This window comes from Hyperolius riggenbachi, chromosome 3 (genome assembly GCF_040937935.1).
Source record: "Hyperolius riggenbachi isolate aHypRig1 chromosome 3, aHypRig1.pri, whole genome shotgun sequence".
Taxonomy (NCBI): Eukaryota; Metazoa; Chordata; class Amphibia; order Anura; family Hyperoliidae; genus Hyperolius; species Hyperolius riggenbachi.
The window spans coordinates 69,303,379-69,319,118 of NC_090648.1; the positions used below are offsets into that span (position 1 = coordinate 69,303,379).

Here is a 15,740-nt window from a genome sequence, read left to right on the forward strand (position 1 = left end):
GGCAGGCTGGACTCGTGTGCCCCTGTGCTGTGAAGTTTAATGAATCCGAGTCAGTCCAACTACGGATTCATTCACAGCTGCTCTCCTCTGGTGTTGCTAGTAGCAGAGCACAGCAGCCAATCGCTGTGCTCAGATGCTGAGAGGCGCCCAATTGCGCGACTCGAAGGGAGTGGCTTGGTCAACACTATGATTTTCATTGGTTGGCAGTGGCTAAGCCACCTCTAGCCTATTATAGTCATAGTGCTGGCCAAGCCTCTCCCCCCCGAGCCAATGCTATTGGTCGCCCGGGTGTTTCTCAGCATCTGAGCGCAGTGATTGGCTGCTGTGCTCTGCGTGACATGTAGTGGTGAAGGGGACGAAAAATCCCGGTGGTGGGGGCTGGCGGCAGCGTGCACACTGCACAGGTAGCCAGTCTCAGACAGGCAGCAGAGTAGAGATGTAAAAGGTCTCCTTTCCTCCTACGTTATTGTCACTTTTCTTCCCATTACAGTCTCCCACTGTTGCTTGCTTTCTCCCATCATGTGTTGTATTTCTGTCTTTTTTGCCTATCCTGTTCCCCATCTTGCTCCCTCTCTCAGCTTAGTTCATCAAAGTTACTGCGCTGTAAAAACGCAAATTACATCTTACGTGCGCTAATCACATTAGCGCACCGTATTTATAGCAGGGCACGCTAAGTGCGCTACTGGCTCTGTAGTGTGCACTTCTCAACAATGGCCAATGCTAGTAAAAGTTGCGTGATAGTGACGTAACGCTACCGCAATACTTAACTAGTGCGGCTGCTACTAGCATGGCTTTTCCAAGCATCTGCTGTTGCTAAGGAGCACAGGCTACGCTGCCAATTGCATGTGTACCGCGCCCCCACTGTAATTAAGTAGCGCTAATGTGATTAGCGCGCATTAGAAGATTTAACTTGTGCTGTTCCAGCGTGGTGATGTTGATGAATCATTTCTTTTCATCTCCCACCTTGTGCTTTCTCACTTGCTTTTTTTTTTCCTCTCTGCACATCTCTATCTTTTCCTCCTTTTTGCAAGTCTTTTTTTTCCTCTCCCCTTTCCTCCCTCTGTCTTTTGACTGTCCTCAGAGGAAGTCACTATCTAATCCCTACCATAGTCTGTTTACCACATACTGTAATTAAAATGCATGCATAAAGTACTGATAGTCTGCAGCACTTTACAGAGTACATAGTCATGTCACTGACTGTCCTCAGGGGAGCTCACAATCTAATCCTACCATAGTCATAGTCTAATGTCCTACCATATTATTATTATGTATTTATATAGCACTGACATCTCCTGCAGCACATTACAGAGTACATAGTCATGTCACTGACTGTCCTCAGGGGAGCTCACAATCTAATCCTACCATAGTCATAGTCTAATGTCCTCCCATATTATTATTATGTATTTATATAGCACGGCCATCTTCTGCAGCACATTACAGAGTACATAGTCATATCACTGACTGTCCTCAGAGGAGCTCACAATCTAATCCTACCATAGTCATAGTCTAATGTCCTCCCATATTATTATTATGTATTTATATAGCACTGACATCTCCTGCAGCACATTACAGAGCACATAGTCATGTCACTGACTGTCCTCAGGGGAGCTCACAATCTAATCCTACCATAGTCATAGTCTAATGTCCTATCGTATTATTATTATGTATTTATATAGCACTGACATCTCCTGCAGCACATTACAGAGTACATAGTCATGTCACTGACTGTCCTCAGGGGAGCTCACGATCAGTGTTATAAAGTGTGTATGTACACTGGAGGTGGTGGTAGTGGGGGCGCCTTTTGACTGTTGGCCTAGGGCGGTAAAATATACAAATCTGGCCCTGCCGGTAGGCACGTGCCTACAGTGCCTTTTGGTAAATCTGGCCTTGGCAACAATTGTAAATGGGAATGCCTTAATTTTATTTTGTTTTTAAAGTTTAAAATTTTAGTTTTTACTCTGTCAGGCCTGGGACCCACTAGAGCGTTTTGGCAGCATTTTGGGATCTCTTTCAATCGCTAGGGATTTCCCAAAACGCTTTGCCAATGTAAGTGGATGGAGCTATTGCAATTAGGGAAATCGAAATCGCTGGACATGCAGGATTTTGGGAGCGTTTCCACTGTAATGTATTGTATAGGAGCAGGGCAATGGCTTACAAAATTGCTTACAAAGCACTATCAAAAATCACTAGCCCTTAGAGGCATGAAGACATTATTCGTTTTTATTTATACACACAAATGATGACCTATTGATCTGTTCCCTGCTGTCACAAGAGTTTATCTCAGCAACACGTAAAGCCAGATCTTTTAGCTGCAGCCCAGTTGCAGAGATTGGAAAGCTGCACCTCTGCTGTATGGTGTTTGTGTGATTTCAGGAAAAATATAGAGGTTGTGATCACTTATGCCCCTCTACAGGGTCTACAGATTCTACTTCCCAGCCTGCTATGTTATCTGTTCTTGGTATTTTTCAATAGCTGCTGACACAAAACAAGAAGTCCATGCAAAAAAGTCAAAATCATTCAATAACAAGTACAACTTTTGTATAGCACCTTTCTCCTGTCAGACTGAAATCATTTGAGATGAGGCAGTTACTAGGGCACACTCAGTAGCAGCGCTATGGAGTATTGCCCAAGGACTCCTTACTGAATAGGAAAAGGGAAAACCCAGATTTGAACCCAGGTCTCCTCTGTCAGAGGCGGTGTCTTTAACCATTACATCCAGAACGCCTTTGGCCTTAATTACTAATATTTATGATTATTGGCAAGCAAGCATAAATGTGGCTGCTATTAGCTGGCCCGAGTTTGCAACCCTCAGCTAGATCATAGCCTGTAAAGTAAAGTAAGAAAATTACAAGTTGTACAATCACTGTTCCAGGCACACTCCCATAGTAAAACCTGTACTCTAATTATTCCAGAATAACCTGGATTTATTAAAAAAAAAAAAAAAAAATGTTTTGTGTGCGTTAAACTGTAACCACACAACCAGTAGTTTTCTAGCCTCACACCACAAATTCAGTTTAGTAATTTGGCACAGAAGAATTTAAAGAGACACCAGGGGCATTTCTAGGTTCCTGGGAGATCCGGGGCACCCCTGGGCACCAAGAGGGGACGAGTGTGCGTCAAAAAATGGGCATGGCCATGCCGTGTAAAGTGGGCATGGTCATAGGTGGGGCCAAATGTACTTGAACATAGCAGTGGCATAACTTACATATATTCAATAGGCAGTATTTCACATATATAAGCCCCTCACCTGGCTTCTGTCTTGCCTTCGGCTGGCTGGCCTGTGCGCTGTTCTGGTGGTGATGCTGTGCTGGCCTGGCTGGTGTTGATGCTGTGCTGGCCTGGCTGGTGTTGATGCTGTGCTGGCCTGGCTGGTGGTGATGCTGTGCCGGCCTGGCTGGTGGTGATGCTGTGCCGGCCTGGCTGGTGGTGATGCTGTGCCGGCCTGGCTGGTGGTGATGCTGTGCCGGCCTGGCTGGTGGTGATGCTGTGCCGGCCTGGCTGGTGGTGATGCTGTGCTGGCCTGGCTGGTGGTGATGCTGTGCTGGCCTGGCTGGTGGTGATGTTGAACCGGCCTGGCTTTGCTAGGTGACTTGCTGGGCAATTTGCTGGGCTGGGCAATTTGCTGGGGGCATTTTGGGGGGCTTTGCTGGGCTGAGGGCTTTACTAGGCTTTGCTTGGCTGTATGCTTTGCTGGGCTGGGACCAGGAGGCTTTGCTAGGCTGGGGGGTTTGCTTTGTTGAGGGCTCTGCTTTGCTGGGCTGGGGCCCTGGGGCTTTGCTTGGCTGTAGATAGGTAGCTTCCCCCAGCATAGGTTAGATAGGCAGCTTCCCCCAGTGTAGATTATATAGGCAGCTTCCCCCAGTGTAGGTTAGATAGGTAGGTTCCTCCAGCGTAGATTAGATAGGTAGGTTCCCCCAGAGTAGGTTAGATAGGTAGGCTCCCCCAGCGTAGGTTAGATAGGTAGGTTCCCCCAGCGTAGGTTAGATAGGTAGGTTCCCCCAGCATAGGTTAGATAGGTAGGTTCCCCCAGCATAGATTAGATAGGTAGGTTCCCCCTGTTTAGGTTAGATAGGTAGGTTCCCCCAGCGTCATAGGCAAACGCAGGGGGGGATTACAGCTGCCCGGAATCCCCCCTCAGACCAGGGCCGGTGCAGTGTCTGGGGACAGGAACACTTCGAGACACCAGAATATCTGCAGGCATCCTGCAGCCTAGAGCACCATGCTGCTTCCTGCACTATATGCCGCACCCTTTCTTTCCCGGCTACAGTTGACTTTGGATGTAGCAGCAGCAGCAGCAGCATATGTACAGGAACTAAACAGAGCACTGAGCCAGGTATGAGCACAGCCCGTGCCCTGCTGTGTGAATGCTTCACTTTCCCCTTCATTAGCAATGTCGGCTGTCCTCATTATTATCTGTATCCAAACTACTCCTAATCTATCCCGTTGTTGATCGGGAGCAGATTGGGCATTTAGGAAATAATCGTCAGATCCTGTCAGTCGGACGGGAAATTGCATTATGTGTACCCAGCATGATGTATCATGTCACCATATCATTATACTGTAATGTGCATGGCTGAGGGAGACCTTTCAGGAATCCCCCCCTTGAAAATCCTGGGTTTGCCCCTGAGCATAGGTTAGATAGGTAGGTTCCCCCAGCGTAGGTTAGATAGGTAGGTTCCCCCAGTATAGATTAGATAGGTAGATTCCCTCAGTATAGTTTAGATAGGAAGTGTCCCCCAGTATAAATTAAAGAGGTAGGTTCCCCCAGTATAGATTAGATAGGTAGGTCCCCTCAGTATAGGTTAGATAGGCAGCGTCCCCCAGTATAAATTAGATAGGAAGGTTCCCTCAGTATAGATTAGATAGGTAGGTTCCACCAGTATAGTTAGATAGGTAGGTTCCCCCAGCATAGATTAGATAGGTAGGTTCCCCCAGTGTAGAGTAGATAGGTAGGTTTCCCCAGTATAGATTAGATACGTAGGTTCCCCCAGACATGATGTGTCATGTCACCATATCATTATACTGTAATGTGCGTGGCTGAGGGAGACCTTTCAGGAATCCCCCCCTTGAAAATCCTGGGTTTGCCCCTGAGCGTAGGTTAGATAGGTAGGTTCCCCCAGCATAGGTTATATAGGTAGGTTCCCCCAGTATAGATTAGATAGGTAGGTTCCACCAGTATAAATTAGATAGGTAGGTTCCCTCAGTATAGATTAGATAGGTAGGTTCCCCCAGTATAGATTAAAGAGGTAGGTTCCCCCAGCATAGGTTAGATAGGTAGGTTCCCCCAGCATAGGTTATATAGGTAGGTTCCCCCAGTATAGGTTAGATAGGTAGGTTCCCCCAGCATAGGTTATATAGGTAGGTTCCTACAGTATAGGTTATATAGGTAGCTTCCCCCGGTATAGATTAGATATGTAGCTTCCCTCAGTATAGTTTAGATAGGAAGTGTCCCCCAGTATAAATTAGAGAGGTAGGTTCCCCCAGTATAGATTAGATATGTAGGTCCCCTCAGTATAGGTTAGATAGGCAGCGTCTCCCACAGGGGCGTAACTAGAAATCACTGGGCCCCCCTGCGAATATTTGGATGGGGCCCCCCCCATAGGTGCCAAATAATCGTAATGGGGCAGCGTTTCACTGTAAATTAATTGTAAAGTCGGCAGCATTTCACCAGACAATCGTAATGTGGGCCAGAAAATCATAATGTGGGCAGAGTTCACCAGAAAATCGTAATGTGGGCAGCAGTTACCAGAAAATTGTAACGTGGGCAGCAGTCACCAGAAAATTGTAACGTGGGCAGCAGTCACCAGAAAATTGTAACGTGGGCGCCAGTCACCAGAAAATTGTAACGTGGGCACCAGTCACCAGAGAATTGTAACGTGGGCACCAGTCACCAGAAAATTGTAACGTGGGCGCCAGTCACCAGAAAATTGTAACGTGGGCACCAGTCACCAGAAAATTGTAACGTGGGCACCAGTCACCAGAAAATTGTAACGTGGACAGCATTCACCAGACAATCGTAATGTGGGCACTGCGTTCACCAGAAAATCGTAATGTGGGCCAGAAAATCGTAATGTGGGCACCAGTCACCAGAAAATCGTAACGTGAGCAGCAGTCACCAGAAAATTGTAACGTGGACAGCATTCACCAGACAATTGTAATGTGGGCAGCGTTCACCAGAATAACGTAATGTGGGACAGAAAATCGTAATGTGGGCAGAGTTCACCAGAAAATCATAATGTGGGCAGCGTTCACCAGAAAATTGTAACAAGGACAGCATTCACCAGACAATCGTAACGTGGGCAGTGTTAACCAGAAAATCGTAATGTGGGCGAGAAAACCGTAATGTGGGCAGCGTTCACCAGAAAATTGTAACGTGGACAGCATTCACCAGACAATCGTAACGTGGGCAGTGTTCACCAGAAAATCGTAATGTGGGCCAGAAAATTGTAATGTGGGCAGAGTTCATCAGAAAATCGCAATGTGGGCAGCAGTCACCAGAAAATCGCCATGTGGGCAGCAGTCACCAGAAAATCGCAATGTGGGCAGCAGTCACCAGAAAATCCTAATGTGGGCAGCAGTCACCAGAATATCGTAATGTGGGCAGCAGTCACCAGAAAATCCTAATGTGGGCAGCAGTCAGTCACCAGAAAATCCTAATGTGGGCAGCAGACACCAGAAAATCCTAATGTGGGCAGCAGTCACCAGAAAATTCTAATGTGGGCAGCAGTCACCAGAAAATCGCAATGTGGGCAGCAGTCACCAGAAAATCGCAATGTGGGCAGCCGTCACCAGAATCAGAATCAGAATCAGAATCAGTTTTATTTCGCCAGGTACGGCAGAGCCATACTCGGAATTGTTTGTGGTACACATGGCATAGACAGAGTATAGACATACAACACATACAGTTGAATACAGTAGTCAGATAGTCTGATAGAGATGCTGGTAAAGTCCCCCCCTTCCGGATGGGAACCCAGACCGACCGCGACGGGGGCCAGCTGACCGACCTGGCAGTTAGAACTGCAGGCCGGACCGGGAAAGGTCAGAGTTCAGTGCCCGAACAGCTTGGGGGAAGAAGGTGTTGTTCCGCCTGGTGGTTTTGGATGGTATAGCCCTGTATCGGCGGCCCAACGGGAGGAGCTTGAAGTAGTGGCTGCCAGGGTGAGAGGGGTCACGGGAGATCATGGTGGCCCTCTTCCTCAACCTAGAGGAGTGGAGGAGATCAAGAGGTGGAAGGGGAGACCTGATGATTCTCTCTGCATCAGCTATGACTCTCTGCAGTTTGTGTTTATCACTGGCCGCTGCGCCCACGTACCAGGCAATGACTGAGGAGCAGAGGATGGATTCTATGGTGGCAGTATAGAAGCTGGTCAGTAGTTCCCTGGGCATGCCGAATCTCTTCAGTTGGCACAGGAAGAACAACCTCTGCTGGGATTTCTTTTGAATTTTGGTGGTGTTTTGCCCCCATTTCAGGTTGTTGGTGAGAGTCGTGCCGAGGAACTGAACCGATGACACCGTAGAGACTTCTGCTCCTCCAATGAGGACAGGTGGGAGGGGGGGAGGGTTCCTCCTGAAGTCTACAACTAGTTCAACAGTCTTTGCTGTGTTGAGAACTAGGTTGTTTTCCCTGCACCAGCTACATATTCTCTCGACCTCGCTACGGTACTCATGCTCCGAGTTGCTACCAATTAGGCCAATAATAGTGGTGTCGTCTGCAAATTTGATGACCTTCACAGAGGCAGCGGATGAGATGCAGTTATTGGTATAAAGGGAGAACAGTAGAGGTGACAGAACACAGCCTTGTGGAGCCCCAGTATTGGTGGTTCGAACGCTGGAGTAGTAGTTGCCAAGCAACTACAGAAAATCGCAATGTGGGCAGCAGACACTAGAAAATCCTAATGTGGCCAGCAGTCACCAGAAAATCGCAATGTGGGCAGCAGTCACCAGAAAATCGCAATGTGGGCAGCAGACACCAGAAAATCCTAATGTGGGCAGCAGCCACCAGAAAATCGCAATGTGGGCAGCAGTCACCAGAAAATCGCAATGTGGGCAGCAGTCACCAGAAAATCGCAATGTAGGCAGCAGACACCAGAAAATCCTAATGTGGGCAGCAGTCATCAGAAAATCTTAATGTGGGCAGCAGTCACCAGAAAATCGCAATGTGGGCAGCAGTCACCAGAAAATTGCAATGTGGGCAGTCAGTCACCAGAATATCGTAATGTGGGCAGCAGTCACCAGAAAATCGCAATGTGGGCAGCAGTTACCAGAATATCGTAATGTGGGCAGCAGACACCAGAAAATCGCAATGTGGGCAGTCAGTCACCAGAAGATCGTAATGGGGGCAGCAGACACCAGAAAATCGTAATGTGGGCAGCAGTCACCAGAATATCGTAATGTGGGCAGCAGACACCAGAAAATCGTAGTGTGGGCAGCAGTCACCAGAAAATCGCAATGTGGGCAGCAGACACCAGAAAATCGTAATGTGGGCAGCAGTCACCAGAATATCGTAATGTGGGCAGCAGACACCAGAAAATCGTAATGTGGGCAGCAGTCACCAGAAAATCGCAATGTGGGCAGCAAACACCAGAATATAGTAATGAGGTCAGCAGACACCAGAAAATCATAATGTGGGCAGCAGGCACTAGAAAATCGTAATGTGGGCAGCAGCCACCAGTATATCATAATGTGGTCAGCAGACACCAGAAAATCGTAATGTGGGCAGCAGTCACCAGAAAATCGCAATGTGGGCAGCAAACACCAGAATATAGTAATGAGGGCAGCAGACACCAGAAAATCATAATGTGCGCAGCAGGCACTAGAAAATCGTAATGTGGGCAGCAGTCACCAGAATATCGAAATGTGGGCAGCAGTTACCAGAAAATCGCAATATGGGCAGCAGGCACTAGAAAATCGTAATGTGGGCAGCAGTCACCAGAAAAAAAAAATGCCCCTGTAAAAAGAAAACAATTCACTTACCTGTCAGGAGTCTCTCCCGGCCTCTGGTGCGCAGCTCCCCGACGATGCTCCTGTGCACTGCAGCACATCTCCCGCGCTGACAGGCAGAGTGCAGGGCTACGGCAAGATGGCTGCCGAAGCCCTGTACTGGAGACACAAATAGTCTCCAGTGCAGGGCTTCTTCGGCAGCCATCTTGCCGTAGCCCTGCTCTGCCTGCCGGAGGAATATACAGGCTGCTGGAGTGGGGATGCGTGGAATGAACTGGCGCAGTGTCTATTAGACGCTGTGGCCAGTTGGGCACCTTGCTGGGGGGTCCAGAATCGCTCCCCCTGCGCACAGTGAGCGGGCCCCAGAGCAGCCCCGGGCCCCCCTGCGGCTGAGGGGGTCGCATCCCCGGTAGGTACGCCGGTGGTCCCCCAGTATAAATTAGATAGGAAGGTTCCCTCAGTATATGTAAAACAAAAGAAAAAAACAGGGCACCGAGAGCCCAATAGTGCAATATAGTTTTAACAGAGAAAATCTGTCTAGCTAGTTCGTGCAGAATTATACTCACAAAAAAGGGTCACCAGCAGGCAACCACTTGAAAGGCAGGTGGGGAGAATTGGTACCCGACCCCACTCGGGTATAAAAGTCGCTCTCTGTAGACAGGAGAAAAAAGGGGGCGTACCCCTCCACCAAGGGTGGATAAGTAATATGTATCAAACGCAGATAGAACAGAGGTGCCAAAAAGAGTAAAAACACTCTTATTTAAAAACAGTAAAAAGAGGGAAGGTAAGGTGGACTTACCTCCCTCTAGCAGTGGACAACAAAACTCTGAGGTAGAGTAGAATGCATTTATTAAACAGTGTAACTCCTAAAGATGCAACGCGTTTCGCGGGCCACAGCACCGCTTCCTCAGGCTATACAGGAGTTCAAAAAAGCTGTAAATAGGACATATACATAAATCAACAAAAAAGCATCAAACACTGACAGAGGCATACAGCTGTAACATTGGAACATACATTTCATTATAACCAGCATCTGCTGGTCTGTGAAGGTCAGATAAGTCTATCTTATCTAAGCAAAAAAACACACACAAAAAAAAAAAAAAAAAGTTGTGTGACAGTGGGGAGATTGCATGCTCTCTAAACTGTTTTTACACTTGCATAGTCTTGGCGATTATATCATTGTGACTGTTTCAGTCCGAATATACATGTGTAAAGATTCTTGCATTAACTAGAATAAAGTAACCCTCTCAGCCCGATTAGCTGCATTGAAAGCAGGCTCAGGCAGAGTAGGATCACCTAGGATATGTGCTATATAACACTAAATGCTTATAAGTAACAACAAGACATTTACCAAGTGCTTGCTCTAAAATTAATGGCAGTGAAAGAACGATGTGCAATAAGGTGGTAATGTCTACTACCAGTGGAACAAAAAAGCGAGGAGCTGGCTGTTAGCCAGTGGGTGACATACCTGTATCCAATCCAAGTATTGAATGAGCGCCTCTGTGCGGGCGTGCTCCGCAGGCTGATGGTGGGCGTACTTCTCCCGGCGCGTGGCGCACACTGATTGGCCCCCACCTCTCCTAGCTAAGTACAAATAGAGGCTTTATGGAGCATGCCCGCACAGAGGCGCTCATTCAATACTTGGATTGGATACAGGTATGTCACCCACTGGCTAACAGCCAGCTCCTCGCTTTTTTGTTCCACTGGTAGTAGACATTACCACCTTATTACACATCGTTCTTTCACTGCCATTAATTTTAGAGCAAGCACTTGGTAAATGTCTTGTTGTTACTTATAAGCATTTAGTGTTATATAGCACATATCCTAGGCAGGGGCGTAGCTAGAAATGACTGGGCCCCATAGCAAAAAAAATTATGCCCCCCCCCCCCCCCCCCCCCCCAACGACCTTCCAACCCCATGGACCTCGGACCTCCCACCCAAACATTTTGTGGGGAAATCTGATTTCCCCACAAAGTGCAACCAGATTGTCGGCAGATTTCCCTACAATATGCAACCAGATTCTCTGCAGATTTCCCTACAATATGCAACCATATTGTCGGCAGATTTCCCAACAAAATGCAACCAGATTGTCGGCAGATTTCCCCACAATATGCAACCAGATTGTCGGCAGATTTCCCCACAAAATGCAACCAGATTGTCGGCAGATTTCCCCACAAAATGCAACCAGATTTTTGGCAGATTTCCCTACAATATGCAACCAGATTGTAGGCAGATTTCCCTACAATATGCAACCAGATTGTCGGCAGATTTCCCAACAAAATGCAACCAGATTGGCGGCAGATTTCCCCACAATATGCAACCAGATTGTCGGCAGATTTCCCCACAAAATGCAACCAGATTGTCGGCAGATTTCCCCACAAAATGCAACCAGATTTTTGGCAGATTTCCCTACAATATGCAACCAGATTGTAGGCAGATTTCCCTACAATATGCAACCAGATTGTCGGCAGATTTCCCAACAAAATGCAACCAGATTGGCGGCAGATTTCCCCACAAAATGCAACCAGATTGTCGCCAAATTTCCCCACAAAATGCAATCAGATTGTCGCCAGATTTCCCCACAAAATGCAATCAGATTGTCGCCAGATTTCCCCACAAAATACAGTATATGTAGTTAGGTCTATAGTGGGCTAACATTAATTACCTGGAGGGAGGGTGGTTGGGCAGGCTGGTACACTATTTGCGGTGCAGGCGGCACTGCACTGGGTAGGCAGTTAGATAGCTGGGTGGGAGGGTAGGCAGATAGGTAGACCGGTGGGCAGTTAGGTAGCCGGGTGGGGAGTTAGGTAGCCGGGTGGCAGGGTGGGCAGTTAGGTAGCTGGGTGGGCAGGTAGGTAGCCAGGTGGGAGGGTGGGCAGTTAGGTAGCCAGGTGGGAGGGTGGGCAGTTAGGTAGTGGGCAGCTAGGTTGCCGGGTGGGAGAGTGGGCAGTTAGGTAGCCGGGTGGGCAATTAGGTAAACAGGTGGGAGGGTGGGCAATTAGGTAGCCGGGTGGGAGAGTGGCCAGTTAGGTAGCCGGGTGGGAGGGTGGCCAGTTAGGTAGTGGGCAGTTAGGTAGCCGAGAGGGTGGGCAGTAATTAGCCGGGTGGGAGGGCGGGCAGTTAGGTAGTGGGCTGTTAGGTAGCCGGGTGGGAGAGTGGGCTGTTAGGTAGCCGGGTGGGAGAGTGGGCTGTTAGGTAGCCGGGTGGGAGAGTGGGCTGTTAGGTAGCCGGGTGGGAGAGTGGGCTGTTAGGTAGCCGGGTGGGAGGGTGGGCTGTTAGGTAGCCGGGTGGGAGGGTGGGCTGTTAGGTAGTGGGCAGTTAGGTAGTGGGCTGTTAGCTAGCCGGGTGGGAGGGTGGCCAGTTAGGTAGTGGGTAATTAGGTAGCTGGGTGGGAGGGTGTTCAGTTAGGTAGTGGGCAGTTAGGTAGCCGGGTGGGAGAGTGGGCAGTTAGGTAGCCGGGTGGGCAGTGAGGTAGCCGGGTGGGCAGTGAGGTAGTGGGCAGTTAGGTAGCCGGGTGGGAGAGTGGGCAGTTAGGTAGCCGGGTGGGAGGGTGGGCAGTTAGGTAGCCGGGTGGGCAGTTAGGTAGTGGGCTGTTAGGTAGCCGGGTGGGAGGGTGGCCAGTTAGGTAGTGGGCAGTTAGGTAGCCGGGTGGGAGGGTGTTCAGTTAGGTAGTGGGCAGTTAGGTAGCCGGGTGGGCAGTTAGGTAGCCGGGTGGGCAGTTAGGTAGTGGGCAGTTAGGTAGCCGGGTGGGAGGGTGGCCAGTTAGGTAGTGGGCAGTTAGGTAGCCGGGTGGGAGGGTGTTCAGTTAGGTAGTGGGCAGTTAGGTAGCCGGGTGGGCAGTTAGGTAGCCGGGTGGGCAGTGAGGTAGTGGGCAGTTAGGTAGCCGGGTGGGAGGGGAGGTAGCCAAGTAGTTAGTGGGGTAGGGGCCCGACCCTTATCCCCTCCGCCTCACCTGGGGTCCCCCCTCCTTCCATCAGCGGCGAGAGAGCGGCCGGCATATACAGGAAGCTCCGGCAGGGTAATCAGCCTCTAGAGGTTCAGCTGCCTCCGGGCTACGGTGTCCCCACTGTATTGCTGCTCGCAATAAACCAGGAAGTGGTGCGAGCAGCAATACAGTGGGGACACCGTAGCCCGGAGGCAGCTGAACCTCTAGTGGCTGATTACACCCGCTGGAGCTCTCTGTATATGCCGGCCGCTCTCTCGCCGCTGATTAAAGGAGGGGGGACCCCAGGTGAGGCGGAGGGGGGGCGCCAAGGTGAGGGAGGGGGGCCCCGCCCGACCGGACGGCCAGCGGGAAAAAAAAACAAAAAAGTCCTCTCAGGCAGCTGCGGGCCCCCTGTGACGTAGCGCTGCCGCGGGGCCCCGTAGCAGCGCTATGGCTGCTATCCCCAATGCTACGCCACTGATCCTAGGTGATCCTACTCTGCCTGAGCCTGCTTTCAATGCAGCTAATCGGGCTGAGAGGGTTACTTTATTCTAGTTAATGCAAGAATCTTTACACATGTATATTCGGACTGAAACAGTCACAATGATATAATCGCCAAGACTATGCAAGTGTAAAAACAGTTTAGAGAGCATGCAATCTCCCCACTGTCACACAATTTATTTATTTATTTATTTATTTTTTGCTTAGATAAGATAGACTTATCTGACCTTCACAGACCAGCAGATGCTGGTTATAATGAAATTTATGTTCCAATGTTACAGCTGTATGCCTCTGTCAGTGTTTGATGCTTTTTTGTTGATTTATGTATATGTCCTATTTACAGCTTTTTTGAACTCCTGTATAGCCTGAGGAAGCGGTGCTGTGGCCCGCGAAACGCGTTGCATCTTTAGGAGTTACACTGTTTAATAAATGCATTCTACTCTACCTCAGAGTTTTGTTGTCCACTGCTAGAGGGAGGTAAGTCCACCTTACCTTCCCTCTTTTTACTGTTTTTAAATAATAGTGTTTTTACTCTTTTTGGCGCCTCTGTTCTATCTGCGTTTGATGCATATTCCCTCAGTATAGATTAGATAGGTAGGTTCCACCAGTATAAATTAGATAGGTAGGTTCCCTCAGTATAGATTAGATAGGTAGGTTCCCCCAGTATAGATTAGATAGGTAGGTTCCCCCAGTATAGATTAGATAGGTAGGTTTCCTCAGTATAGATTAGATAGGTAGGTTCCACCAGTATAAATTAGATAGATAGGTTCCCTCAGTATAGATTAGATAGGTAGGTTCCACCAGTATAGATTAGATAGGTAGGTTCCACCAGTATAGATTAGATACGTAGGTTCCCCCAGTATAGATTAGATACGTAGGTTCCCCCAGTATAGATTAGATAGGCAGCTTCCCCTAGTGTAGGAGGGGGCACTGGGCGGAGCAGCGGGGGGCAGCCAGTTAAAAACTCACCTGTCTTCAGATCTCCGCAGGTATAACTTCCATGTGCTTCCGGCTTCTTCCCTGCGCGGTGTCCCTCGCATTGGTAACAGCGCCCCCTGTGTTGTCATCACAGGGGGCGCTGTAACCAAGACGACGGATGCTGCGGGGAGGAAGTCGGACGCACATGGAAGCTGTGCCTGAGGCGATCTGAAGACAGGTGAGTTTTTAACTGGCCACCCCCCCTGCTCTGCCCAGTGCCCCCTCCTGCCAGTCAATAGATCAGGGGCACCACGGCAACAGGTTCCCAGCCAGTGCCCCAGATCAGGCCCTAGCAACGCCCCTGAGAGACACTGAAGTGAACTTTTCTTTTTTTATATATTGATTTGTATGTGTAGTACAGCTAAGAAATAATACATTAGCAGCAGAGATATGAGTCTAATATTGTTTCCAGTACAGGAAGAGTTAAGAAACTTCAGTTGTTATCTATGCAAAAAAAGCCATTTAGCTCAGAGAGCTCTGTCTTCTGAAGCTTTTTATCTCAAGTGTCAGTCACTGTATTTTCTTTTTCTCCCCAGAGGACAGGTCAATAGTTCATTGGCCTGCTGTGTAAAAACATTTAGAATGCTGAGTAGTGTGTAAACTGCAAATATTAGACAATGATGCAATGTTATAAAAAAACACTATATAAAATATGAGAATGTTTTCTTTGCTACTAATCTTCTAGTAATTATCTGTACTACACAACCAATTCACTATATCATATTTTTTTTTTCACTTCAGTGTCTCACTCGGCTACTGTGTATCAAATCTCCTGCTAGTGAAGTAAGGATTGGTTGCCTGGAACTGAAAATGAGAAGATATTTGTGGAGGAGGAAGGATTTAAGGGATCGATGATGATCATGAACACAAGTTCCCTTGGGCGACAGAGCACTGCCTATGCTATATAGATGTGTATTAACCTTCTGGCTAGCAATGTGTCTGTTGTTATGTTGGGGGCAGAAAGGGAATGAGCGGCGTACGATGGAGCAGAATCTGATGGGGGGGACGGGGTGTAACACAACTGGGGTGTACAGTGAGATCGGACGGTGTTCAGACGTCAGGCATGGTTAAAGATCCAGCAATCCAGATCTTTAGCCAATCTCCTGTGGCCGCTGTACACATACAGGTTTGATTCACGATTCTCGGCTATATTCATTCATTTCGTATTGACTTGAAGCAATTCTTTCCTAACACCACCAACACAGTAATCAAGCAGCTTGGGGTGACCCAAAACCACAAGGAAAGTATAGGGGACTAAAAGAGACCGAAAAGCTCTCCTAAAGCTGAATAAGTGCAAATTCCTTCTGTTTTAACTACTTTAAGAGCGCCTCACGCCAATGGGCGTGGCCGCAGCGGCAGCCCCAGGACCGCCTACCACCAATTGGCGTCAATTCCT

The 15,740-nt window shown here is 48.6% G+C and overlaps 1 long non-coding RNA gene across 1 annotated transcript; it reads left to right on the forward strand.

Moving 5' to 3' along the window:
- Positions 1 to 346: 346 nt before the first annotated feature.
- On the forward strand, positions 347 to 15,274 carry LOC137560997 (uncharacterized). Its single transcript, XR_011029853.1, has 2 exons — positions 347 to 404; positions 15,086 to 15,274. It is a non-coding gene; the product is annotated as an uncharacterized lncRNA (long non-coding RNA).
- The last annotated feature ends 466 nt before the right edge of the window (positions 15,275 to 15,740 follow it).